We start from the raw sequence: 12740 nt of genomic DNA, 5'->3' as shown, positions 1-12740 counted from the left end.
ATCAGCCATGATTGCAAATTTCACACCGGGAACGAGGCAGATGGCCAGGGCGAGTGGCCTCAAACTGACCCCATTTTCCACGGGGAAAATGAAGTCATGTCCCCAGGGTCTGGGTGTCAGATGAAAGGTGGCCTTTAAGGCTCTAAGGACTTGCAAGCCCTAGTTGCCAACAGCTTTAGTTGTGAAGGAATCCAGCACAGATTGCAAATTTCTCACTGGGCACTGCCCTGTTGCCTAGGGCAAATGGCTGAAAAGAGAGAGGCCATTTTGCATGGGAAAAAGAAGTCCTTTCCCCAGGGTCTGGGTGTCAGATGAAAGGTGGCCTTTGGGGCTCCAAGGATTTCCAGTGTCCTCGTTGCCAGCAGTTTTACTTTTGGAAAAATAAGCCAAGTTGGAAAATTTCACACCGGGAACGATGCAGATGGCCAGGGCAAGTGGCCTCAAACTGACCCCATTTTCCACGGGGAAAATTAAGTCATGTCCCCAGGGTCTGGGTGTCAGATGAAAGGTGGCCTTTGGGGCTCTAAGGACTTCAAAGTCCTAGTTGCCAACAGCTTTAGTAGTGGAGGAATCCAGCACAGATTGCAAATTTCTCACTGGGCACTGCCCTGTTGCCTAGGGCAAATGGCTGCAAAGAGAGGCCATTTTCATGGGAAAAAGAAGTCCTTTCCCCAGGGTCTGGGAATCAGATGAAAGGTGGCCTTAGCGGCTCCAAGGACTTCCAGGGTGCTCGTTCGCAGCAGCTTTAGTTTTGGAGAAAATCAGCCATGATTGCAAATTTCACACCGGGAACGATGCAGATGGCCAGGGCGAGTGGCCTCAAACTGACCCCAATTTCCATGGGGAAAATGAAGTCATGTCCCCAGGGTCTGGGTGTCAGATGAAAGCTGGCCTTTAAGGCTCTAAGGACTTGCAAGCTCCTAGTTGCCAACAGCTTTAGTTGTGGAGGAATCCAGCAAAGTCTGCAAATTTCTCACTGGGCACCACCCTATTGGTCAGGGCGAGAGGCCAGAAATGGGGGCCATTTTCCATGGGGAAAATGAAGTCATTGGCGAAGGGTCTGCGTATCAGATGAAAGGTGGCTTTGGGGCCCTAAGGAGTTGCAGGGTCCTCGTTGCCAGCAGCTTTAGTTTTGGAGAAAATCAGCCATGATTGCAAATTTCACACCGGGAACGATGCAGATGGCCAGGGCGAGTGGCCTCAAACTGACCCCATTTTCCCGGGGGAAAATGAAGTCATGTCCCCAGCGTCTGGATGTCAGATGAAAGGTGGCCTTTGGGACTCCAAGGATTTCCGGTGTCCTCGTTGCCAGCAGTTTTACATTTTGAAAAATAAGCCAAGTTGGCAAATTTCACACCGGGAACGATGCAGATGGCCAGGGCGAGTGGCCTCAAACTGACCCCATTTTCCCTGGGGAAAATTAAGTCATGTGCCCCGGGTCTGCGTGTCAGATGAAAGGTGGCCTTTGGGGCTCTAAGGACTTGCAAGCTCCTAGTTGCCAACAGCTTTAGTAGTGGAGGAATCCAGCACAGATTGCAAATTTCTCACTGGGCACTTCCCTGTTGGATATGGCAAATTGCTGCAAAGAGAGGCCATTTTCCATGGGAAAAAGAAGTCCTTTCCCCAGGGTCTGGGAATCAGATGAAAGGTGGCCTTAGCGGCTCCAAGGACTTCCAGTTTCCTCGTTGCCAGCAGCTTTACTTTTGGAGAAAATCAGCCAAGTTGCAAATTTCACACCGGGAACGATGCAGATGGCCAGGGCGAGTGGCCTCAAACTGACCCCATTTTCCACGGGGAAAATGAAGTCATGTCCCCAGGGTCTGGGTGTCAGATGAAAGGTGGCCTTTGGGGCTCTAAGGACTTCAAAGTCCTTGTTGCCAACAGCTTTAGTTGTGGAGGAATCCAGAAAAGTTTTCAAATTTCTTACATGGAACTGCCCTGTTGCCTAGGGCAAATGGCTGCAAAGAGAGGCCATTTTGCATGGGAAAAAGAAGTCCTTTCCCCTGGGTCTGGGTTTCAGATGAAAGGTGGCCTTTGGGGCTCCAAGGACTTCCAGGGTGCTCATTTGCAGCAGCTTTAGTTTTGGAGAAAATCAGCCATGATTGCAAATTTCACACCGGGAACGAGGCAGATGGCCAGGGCGAGTGGCCTCAAACTGACCCCATTTTCCACGGGGCAAATGAAGTCATGTCCCCAGGGTCTGGGTGTCAGATGAAAGGTGGCCTTTAAGGCTCTAAGGACTTGCAAGCCCTAGTTGCCAACAGCTTTAGTTGTGGAGGAATCCAGCACAGATTGCAAATTTCTCACTGGGCACTGCCCTGTTGCCTAGGGCAAATGGCTGCAAAGAGAGAGGCCATTTTGCATGGGAAAAAGAAGTCCTTTCCCCAGGGTCTGGGTGTCAGATGAAAGGTGGCCTTTGGGGCTCCAAGGATTTCCAGTGTCCTCGTTGCCAGCAGTTTTACTTTTGGAAAAATAAGCCAAGTTGGAAAATTTCACACCGGGAACGATGCAGATGGCCAGGGCAAGTGGCCTCAAACTGACCCCATTTTCCACGGGGAAAATTAAGTCATGTCCCCAGGGTCTGGGTGTCAGATGAAAGGTGGCCTTTGGGGTTCTAAGGACTTCAAAGTCCTTGTTGCCAACAGCTTTAGTTGTGGAGGAATCCAGAAAAGTTTTCAAATTTCTTACAAGGAACTGCCCTGTTGCCTAGGGCAAATGGCTGCAAAGAGAGGCCATTTTGCATGGGAAAAAGAAGTCCTTTCCCCTGGGTCTGGGTTTCAGATGAAAGGTGGCCTTTGGGGCTCCAAGGACTTCCAGGGTGCTCGTTTGCAGCAGCTTTAGTTTTGGAGAAAATCAGCCATGATTGCAAATTTCACACCGGGAACGAGGCAGATGGCCAGGGCGAGTGGCCTCAAACTGACCCCATTTTCCACGGGGAAAATGAAGTCATGTCCCCAGGGTCTGGGTGTCAGATGAAAGGTGGCCTTTAAGGCTCTAAGGACTTGCAAGCCCTAGTTGCCAACAGCTTTAGTTGTGAAGGAATCCAGCACAGATTGCAAATTTCTCACTGGGCACTGCCCTGTTGCCTAGGGCAAATGGCTGAAAAGAGAGAGGCCATTTTGCATGGGAAAAAGAAGTCCTTTCCCCAGGGTCTGGGTGTCAGATGAAAGGTGGCCTTTGGGGCTCCAAGGATTTCCAGTGTCCTCGTTGCCAGCAGTTTTACTTTTGGAAAAATAAGCCAAGTTGGAAAATTTCACACCGGGAACGATGCAGATGGCCAGGGCAAGTGGCCTCAAACTGACCCCATTTTCCCTGGGGAAAATTAAGTCATGTCCCCAGGGTCTGGGTGTCAGATGAAAGGTGGCCTTTTGGGCTCTTAGGACTTGCAGGGTACTTCTTACTGGCAGCTTTAGATTTGGAGAAATCCAGCACAGATTACAAATTTCTTGCTGGGCACCACCCTATTGGTCAGGGCGAGAGGCCAGAAATGGGGGCCATTTTCCATGGGGAAAATGAAGTCATTGGCGAAGGGTCTGCGTATCAGATGAAAGGTGGCTTTGGGGCCCTAAGGAGTTGCAGGGTCCTCGTTGCCAGCAGCTTTAGTTTTGGAGAAAATCAGCCATGATTGCAAATTTCACACCGGGAACGATGCAGATGGCCAGGGCGAGTGGCCTCAAACTGACCCCATATTCCACGGGGAAAATTAAGTCATGTCCCCCGGGTCTGCGTGTCAGATGAAAGCTGGACTTTGGGGCTCAAAGGACTTGCAAGCTCCTAGTTGCCAACAGCGTTAGTTCTTTAGGAATCCAGCAATGTTTAAAAATTTCTCACTGCGCACTGCCCTGTTGTCTATGGCAAATGGCTGCAAAGAGAGGCCATTTTGCATGGGAAAAAGAAGTCCTTTCCCCAGGGTTTGGGAATCAGATGAAAGGTGGCCTTAGTGGCTCCAAGGACTTCCAGTGTCCTCGTTGCCAGCAGCTTTACTTTTGGAGAAAATCAGCCAAGTTGCAAATTTCACACCGGGAACGATGCAGATGGCCAGGGCGAGTGGCCTCAAACTGACCCCATTTTCCATGGGGAAAATGAAGTCATGTCCCCAGGGTCTGGGTGTCAGATGAAAGGTGGCCTTTGGGGCTCTAAGGACTTCAAAGTCCTTGTTGCCAACAGCTTTAGTTGTGGAGGAATCCAGAAAAGTTTTCAAATTTCTTACAAGGAACTGCCCTGTTGCCTAGGGCAAATGGCTGCAAAGAGAGGCCATTTTGCATGGGAAAAAGAAGTCCTTTCCCCTGGGTCTGGGTTTCAGATGAAAGGTGGCCTTTGGGGCTCCAAGGACTTCCAGGGTGCTCGTTTGCAGCAGCTTTAGTTTTGGAGAAAATCAGCCATGATTGCAAATTTCACACCGGGAACGAGGCAGATGGCCAGGGCGAGTGGCCTCAAACTGACCCCATTTTCCACGGGGAAAATGAAGTCATGTCCCCAGGGTCTGGGTGTCAGATGAAAGGTGGCCTTTAAGGCTCTAAGGACTTGCAAGCCCTAGTTGCCAACAGCTTTAGTTGTGAAGGAATCCAGCACAGATTGCAAATTTCTCACTGGGCACTGCCCTGTTGCCTAGGGCAAATGGCTGAAAAGAGAGAGGCCATTTTGCATGGGAAAAAGAAGTCCTTTCCCCAGGGTCTGGGTGTCAGATGAAAGGTGGCCTTTGGGGCTCCAAGGATTTCCAGTGTCCTCGTTGCCAGCAGTTTTACTTTTGGAAAAATAAGCCAAGTTGGAAAATTTCACACCGGGAACGATGCAGATGGCCAGGGCAAGTGGCCTCAAACTGACCCCATTTTCCACGGGGAAAATGAAGTCCTGTCCCCAGGGTCGGGGTGTCAGATGAAAGGTGGCCTTTTGGGCTCTTAGGACTTGCAGGGTACTTCTTACTGGCAGCTTTAGATTTGGAGAAATCCAGCAAAGATTACAAATTTCTTGCTGGGCACCACCCTATTGGTCAGGGCGAGAGGCCAGAAATGGGGGCCATTTTCCATGGGGAAAATGAAGTCATTGGCGAAGGGTCTGCGTATCAGATGAAAGGTGGCTTTGGGGCCCTAAGGAGTTGCAGGGTCCTCGTTGCCAGCAGCTTTAGTTTTGGAGAAAATCAGCCATGATTGCAAATTTCACACCGGGAACGATGCAGATGGCCAGGGCGAGTGGCCTCAAACTGACCCCATTTTCCCTGGGGAAAATTAAGTCATGTGCCCCGGGTCTGCGTGTCAGATGAAAGGTGGCCTTTGGGGCTCTAAGGACTTGCAAGCTCCTAGTTGCCAACAGCTTTAGTAGTGGAGGAATCCAGCACAGATTGCAAATTTCTCACTGGGCACTTCCCTGTTGGATATGGCAAATTGCTGCAAAGAGAGGCCATTTTCCATGGGAAAAAGAAGTCCTTTCCCCAGGGTCTGGGAATCAGATGAAAGGTGGCCTTAGCGGCTCCAAGGACTTCCAGTTTCCTCGTTGCCAGCAGCTTTACTTTTGGAGAAAATCAGCCAAGTTGCAAATTTCACACCGGGAACGATGCAGATGGCCAGGGCGAGTGGCCTCAAACTGACCCCATTTTCCACGGGGAAAATGAAGTCATGTCCCCAGGGTCTGGGTGTCAGATGAAAGGTGGCCTTTGGGGCTCTAAGGACTTCAAAGTCCTTGTTGCCAACAGCTTTAGTTGTGGAGGAATCCAGAAAAGTTTTCAAATTTCTTACATGGAACTGCCCTGTTGCCTAGGGCAAATGGCTGCAAAGAGAGGCCATTTTGCATGGGAAAAAGAAGTCCTTTCCCCTGGGTCTGGGTTTCAGATGAAAGGTGGCCTTTGGGGCTCCAAGGACTTCCAGGGTGCTCATTTGCAGCAGCTTTAGTTTTGGAGAAAATCAGCCATGATTGCAAATTTCACACCGGGAACGAGGCAGATGGCCAGGGCGAGTGGCCTCAAACTGACCCCATTTTCCACGGGGCAAATGAAGTCATGTCCCCAGGGTCTGGGTGTCAGATGAAAGGTGGCCTTTAAGGCTCTAAGGACTTGCAAGCCCTAGTTGCCAACAGCTTTAGTTGTGGAAGAATCCAGCACAGATTGCAAATTTCTCACTGGGCACTGCCCTGTTGCCTAGGGCAAATGGCTGCAAAGAGAGAGGCCATTTTGCATGGGAAAAAGAAGTCCTTTCCCCAGGGTCTGGGTGTCAGATGAAAGGTGGCCTTTGGGGCTCCAAGGATTTCCAGTGTCCTCGTTGCCAGCAGTTTTACTTTTGGAAAAATAAGCCAAGTTGGAAAATTTCACACCGGGAACGATGCAGATGGCCAGGGCAAGTGGCCTCAAACTGACCCCATTTTCCACGGGGAAAATTAAGTCATGTCCCCAGGGTCTGGGTGTCAGATGAAAGGTGGCCTTTGGGGCTCTAAGGACTTCAAAGTCCTTGTTGCCAACAGCTTTAGTTGTGGAGGAATCCAGAAAAGTTTTCAAATTTCTTACAAGTAATTGCCCTGTTGCCTAGGGCAAATGGCTGCAAAGAGAGGCCATTTTGCATGGGAAAAAGAAGTCCTTTCCCCTGGGTCTGGGTTTCAGATGAAAGGTGGCCTTTGGGGCTCCAAGGACTTCCAGGGTGCTCGTTTGCAGCAGCTTTAGTTTTGGAGAAAATCAGCCATGATTGCAAATTTCACACCGGGAACGAGGCAGATGGCCAGGGCGAGTGGCCTCAAACTGACCCCATTTTCCCTGGGGAAAATGAAGTCATGTCCCCAGGGTCTGGGTGTCAGATGAAAGGTGGCCTTTAAGGCTCTAAGGACTTGCAAGCCCTAGTTGCCAACAGGTTTAGTTGTGAAGGAATCCAGCACAGATTGCAAATTTCTCACTGGGCACTGCCCTGTTGCCTAGGGCAAATGGCTGAAAAGAGAGAGGCCATTTTCCATGGGAAAAAGAAGTCCTTTCCCCAGGGTCTGGGTGTCAGATGAAAGGTGGCCTTTGGGGCTCCAAGGATTTCCAGTGTCCTCGTTGCCAGCAGTTTTACTTTTGGAAAAATAAGCCAAGTTGGAAAATTTCACACCGGGAACGATGCAGATGGCCAGGGCAAGTGGCCTCAAACTGACCCCATTTTCCCTGGGGAAAAAGAAGTCCTTTCCCCAGGGTCTGGGTGTCAGATGAAAGGTGGCCTTTGGGGCTCTAAGGACTTGCAAGCTCCTAGTTGCCAACAGCTTTAGTAGTGGAGGAATCCAGCACAGACTGCAAATTTCTCACTGGGTACTGCCCTGTTGGAAGGGCAAATGGCTGAAAAGAGAGAGGCCATTTTGCATGGGAAAAAGAAGTCCTTTCCCCAGGGTCTGGGTGTCAGATGAAAGGTGGCCTTTTGAGCTCTTAGGACTTGCAGGGTACTTCTTACTGGCAGCTTTAGATTTGGAGAAATCCAGCAAAGATTACAAATTTCTTGCTGGGCACCACCCTATTGGTTAGGGCGAGAGGCCAGAAATGGGGGCCATTTTCCATGGGGAAAATGAAGTCATTGGCGCAGGGTCTGCGTATCAGATGAAAGGTGGCTTTGGGGCCCTGAGGAGTTGCAGGGTCCTTGTCGCTAGCAGCTTTAGTTTTGGAGAAAATCAGCCATGATTGCAAATTTCACACCGGGAACGATGCAGATGGCCAGGGCGAGTGGCCTCAAACTGACCCCATATTCCACGGGGAAAATTAAGTCATGTCCCCCGGGTCTGCGTGTCAGATGAAAGCTGGACTTTGGGGCTCAAAGGACTTGCAAGCTCCTAGTTGCCAACAGCGTTAGTTCTTTAGGAATCCAGCAATGTTTAAAAATTTCTCACTGCGCACTGCCCTGTTGTCTATGGCAAATGGCTGCAAAGAGAGGCCATTTTGCATGGGAAAAAGAAGTCCTTTCCCCAGGGTTTGGGAATCAGATGAAAGGTGGCCTTAGTGGCTCCAAGGACTTCCAGTGTCCTCGTTGCCAGCAGCTTTAATTTTGGAAAAATAAGCCAAGTTGGAAAATTTCACACCGGGAACGATGCAGATGGCCAGGGCAAGTGGCCTCAAACTGACCCCATTTTCCCTGGAGAAAATGAAGTCATGTCCCCAGGGTCTGGGTGTCAGATGAAAGGTGGCCTTTGGGGCTCTAAGGACTTCAAAGTCCTTGTTGCCAACAGCTTTAGTTGTGGAGGAATCCAGAAAAGTTTTCAAATTTCTTACAAGGAACTGCCCTGTTGCCTAGGGCAAATGGCTGCAAAGAGAGGCCATTTTGCATGGGAAAAAGAAGTCCTTTCCCCTGGGTCTGGGTTTCAGATGAAAGGTGGCCTTTGGGGCTCCAAGGACTTCCAGGGTGCTCGTTTGCAGCAGCTTTAGTTTTGGAGAAAATCAGCCATGATTGCAAATTTCACACCGGGAACGAGGCAGATGGCCAGGGCGAGTGGCCTCAAACTGACCCCATTTTCCACGGGGAAAATGAAGTCATGTCCCCAGGGTCTGGGTGTCAGATGAAAGGTGGCCTTTAAGGCTCTAAGGACTTGCAAGCCCTAGTTGCCAACAGCTTTAGTTGTGAAGGAATCCAGCACAGATTGCAAATTTCTCACTGGGCACTGCCCTGTTGCCTAGGGCAAATGGCTGAAAAGAGAGAGGCCATTTTGCATGGGAAAAAGAAGTCCTTTCCCCAGGGTCTGGGTGTCAGATGAAAGGTGGCCTTTGGGGCTCCAAGGATTTCCAGTGTCCTCGTTGCCAGCAGTTTTACTTTTGGAAAAATAAGCCAAGTTGGAAAATTTCACACCGGGAACGATGCAGATGGCCAGGGCAAGTGGCCTCAAACTGACCCCATTTTCCACGGGGAAAATTAAGTCATGTCCCCAGGGTCTGGGTGTCAGATGAAAGGTGGCCTTTTGGGCTCTTAGGACTTGCAGGGTACTTCTTACTGGCAGCTTTAGATTTGGAGAAATCCAGCAAAGATTACAAATTTCTTGCTGGGCACCACCCTATTGGTCAGGGCGAGAGGCCAGAAATGGGGGCCATTTTCCATGGGGAAAATGAAGTCATTGGCGCAGGGTCTGCGTATCAGATGAAAGGTGGCTTTGGGGCCCTAAGGAGTTGCAGGGTCCTCGTTGCCAGCAGCTTTAGTTTTGGAGAAAATCAGCCATGATTGCAAATTTCACACCGGGAACGATGCAGATGGCCAGGGCAAGTGGCCTCAAACTGACCCCATTTTCCCGGGGGAAAATGAAGTCATGTCCCCAGCGTCTGGATGTCAGATGAAAGGTGGCCTTTGGGACTCCAAGGATTTCCGTTGTCCTCGTTGCCAGCAGTTTTACTTTTTGAAAAATAAGCCAAGTTGGCAAATTTCACACCGGGAACGATGCAGATGGCCAGGGCGAGTGGCCTCAAACTGACCCCATTTTCCCTGGGGAAAATTAAGTCATGTCCCCCGGGTCTGCGTGTCAGATGAAAGGTGGCCTTTGGGGCTCTAAGGACTTGCAAGCTCCTAGTTGCCAACAGCTTTAGTAGTGGAGGAATCCAGCACAGATTGCAAATTTCTCACTGGGCACTTCCCTGTTGGATATGGCAAATTGCTGCAAAGAGAGGCCATTTTCCATGGGAAAAAGAAGTCCTTTCCCCAGGGTCTGGGAATCAGATGAAAGGTGGCCTTAGCGGCTCCAAGGACTTCCAGTTTCCTCGTTGCCAGCAGCTTTACTTTTGGAGAAAATCAGCCAAGTTGCAAATTTCACACCGGGAACGATGCAGATGGCCAGGGCGAGTGGCCTCAAACTGACCCCATTTTCCACGGGGAAAATGAAGTCATGTCCCCAGGGTCTGGGTGTCAGATGAAAGGTGGCCTTTGGGGCTCTAAGGACTTCAAAGTCCTAGTTGCCAACAGCTTTAGTAGTGGAGGAATCCAGCACAGATTGCAAATTTCTCACTGGGCACTGCCCTGTTGCCTAGGGCAAATGGCTGAAAAGAGAGAGGCCATTTTGCATGGGAAAAAGAAGTCCTTTCCCCAGGGTCTGGGTGTCAGATGAAAGGTGGCCTTTGGGGCTCCAAGGATTTCCAGTGTCCTCGTTGCCAGCAGTTTTACTTTTGGAAAAATAAGCCAAGTTGGAAAATTTCACACCGGGAACGATGCAGATGGCCAGGGCAAGTGGCCTCAAACTGACCCCATTTTCCACGGGGAAAATGAAGTCCTGTCCCCAGGGTCGGGGTGTCAGATGAAAGGTGGCCTTTTGGGCTCTTAGGACTTGCAGGGTACTTCTTACTGGCAGCTTTAGATTTGGAGAAATCCAGCAAAGATTACAAATTTCTTGCTGGGCACCACCCTATTGGTCAGGGCGAGAGGCCAGAAATGGGGGCCATTTTCCATGGGGAAAATGAAGTCATTGGCGAAGGGTCTGCGTATCAGATGAAAGGTGGCTTTGGGGCCCTAAGGAGTTGCAGGGTCCTCGTTGCCAGCAGCTTTAGTTTTGGAGAAAATCAGCCATGATTGCAAATTTCACACCGGGAACGATGCAGATGGCCAGGGCGAGTGGCCTCAAACTGACCCCATTTTCCCTGGGGAAAATTAAGTCATGTGCCCCGGGTCTGCGTGTCAGATGAAAGGTGGCCTTTGGGGCTCTAAGGACTTGCAAGCTCCTAGTTGCCAACAGCTTTAGTAGTGGAGGAATCCAGCACAGATTGCAAATTTCTCACTGGGCACTTCCCTGTTGGATATGGCAAATTGCTGCAAAGAGAGGCCATTTTCCATGGGAAAAAGAAGTCCTTTCCCCAGGGTCTGGGAATCAGATGAAAGGTGGCCTTAGCGGCTCCAAGGACTTCCAGTTTCCTCGTTGCCAGCAGCTTTACTTTTGGAGAAAATCAGCCAAGTTGCAAATTTCACACCGGGAACGATGCAGATGGCCAGGGCGAGTGGCCTCAAACTGACCCCATTTTCCACGGGGAAAATGAAGTCATGTCCCCAGGGTCTGGGTGTCAGATGAAAGGTGGCCTTTGGGGCTCTAAGGACTTCAAAGTCCTTGTTGCCAACAGCTTTAGTTGTGGAGGAATCCAGAAAAGTTTTCAAATTTCTTACATGGAACTGCCCTGTTGCCTAGGGCAAATGGCTGCAAAGAGAGGCCATTTTGCATGGGAAAAAGAAGTCCTTTCCCCTGGGTCTGGGTTTCAGATGAAAGGTGGCCTTTGGGGCTCCAAGGACTTCCAGGGTGCTCATTTGCAGCAGCTTTAGTTTTGGAGAAAATCAGCCATGATTGCAAATTTCACACCGGGAACGAGGCAGATGGCCAGGGCGAGTGGCCTCAAACTGACCCCATTTTCCACGGGGCAAATGAAGTCATGTCCCCAGGGTCTGGGTGTCAGATGAAAGGTGGCCTTTAAGGCTCTAAGGACTTGCAAGCCCTAGTTGCCAACAGCTTTAGTTGTGGAAGAATCCAGCACAGATTGCAAATTTCTCACTGGGCACTGCCCTGTTGCCTAGGGCAAATGGCTGCAAAGAGAGAGGCCATTTTGCATGGGAAAAAGAAGTCCTTTCCCCAGGGTCTGGGTGTCAGATGAAAGGTGGCCTTTGGGGCTCCAAGGATTTCCAGTGTCCTCGTTGCCAGCAGTTTTACTTTTGGAAAAATAAGCCAAGTTGGAAAATTTCACACCGGGAACGATGCAGATGGCCAGGGCAAGTGGCCTCAAACTGACCCCATTTTCCACGGGGAAAATTAAGTCATGTCCCCAGGGTCTGGGTGTCAGATGAAAGGTGGCCTTTTGGGCTCTTAGGACTTGCAGGGTACTTCTTACTGGCAGCTTTAGATTTGGAGAAATCCAGCAAAGATTACAAATTTCTTGCTGGGCACCACCCTATTGGTCAGGGCGAGAGGCCAGAAATGGGGGCCATTTTCCATGGGGAAAATGAAGTCATTGGCGCAGGGTCTGCGTATCAGATGAAAGGTGGCTTTGGGGCCCTAAGGAGTTGCAGGGTCCTCGTTGCCAGCAGCTTTAGTTTTGGAGAAAATCAGCCATGATTGCAAATTTCACACCGGGAACGATGCAGATGGCCAGGGCAAGTGGCCTCAAACTGACCCCATTTTCCCGGGGGAAAATGAAGTCATGTCCCCAGCGTCTGGATGTCAGATGAAAGGTGGCCTTTGGGACTCCAAGGATTTCCGTTGTCCTCGTTGCCAGCAGTTTTACTTTTTGAAAAATAAGCCAAGTTGGCAAATTTCACACCGGGAACGATGCAGATGGCCAGGGCGAGTGGCCTCAAACTGACCCCATTTTCCCTGGGGAAAATTAAGTCATGTGCCCCGGGTCTGCGTGTCAGTTTAAAGGTGGCCTTTGGGGCTCTAAGGACTTGCAAGCTCCTAGTTGCCAACAGCTTTAGTTGTGGAGGAATCCAGCACAGATTGCAAATTTCTCACTGGGCACTTCCCTGTTGGATATGGCAAATGGCTGCAAAGAGAGGCCATTTTCCATGGGAAAAAGAAGTCCTTTCCCCAGGGTCTGGGAATCAGATGAAAGGTGGCCTTAGCGGCTCCAAGGACTTCCAGTTTCCTCGTTGCCAGCAGCTTTACTTTTGGAGAAAATCAGCCAAGTTGCAAATTTCACACCGGGAACGATGCAGATGGCCAGGGCGAGTGGCCTCAAACTGACCCCATTTTCCACGGGGAAAATGAAGTCATGTCCCCAGGGTCTGGGTGTCAGATGAAAGGTGGCCTTTGGGGCTCTAAGGACTTCAAAGTCCTAGTTGCCAACAGCTTTAGTAGTG

This window comes from Agelaius phoeniceus, chromosome 23 (genome assembly GCF_051311805.1).
Source record: "Agelaius phoeniceus isolate bAgePho1 chromosome 23, bAgePho1.hap1, whole genome shotgun sequence".
NCBI classification, from domain to species: Eukaryota; Metazoa; Chordata; class Aves; order Passeriformes; family Icteridae; genus Agelaius; species Agelaius phoeniceus.
This window is presented reverse-complemented; position numbering follows the sequence as displayed.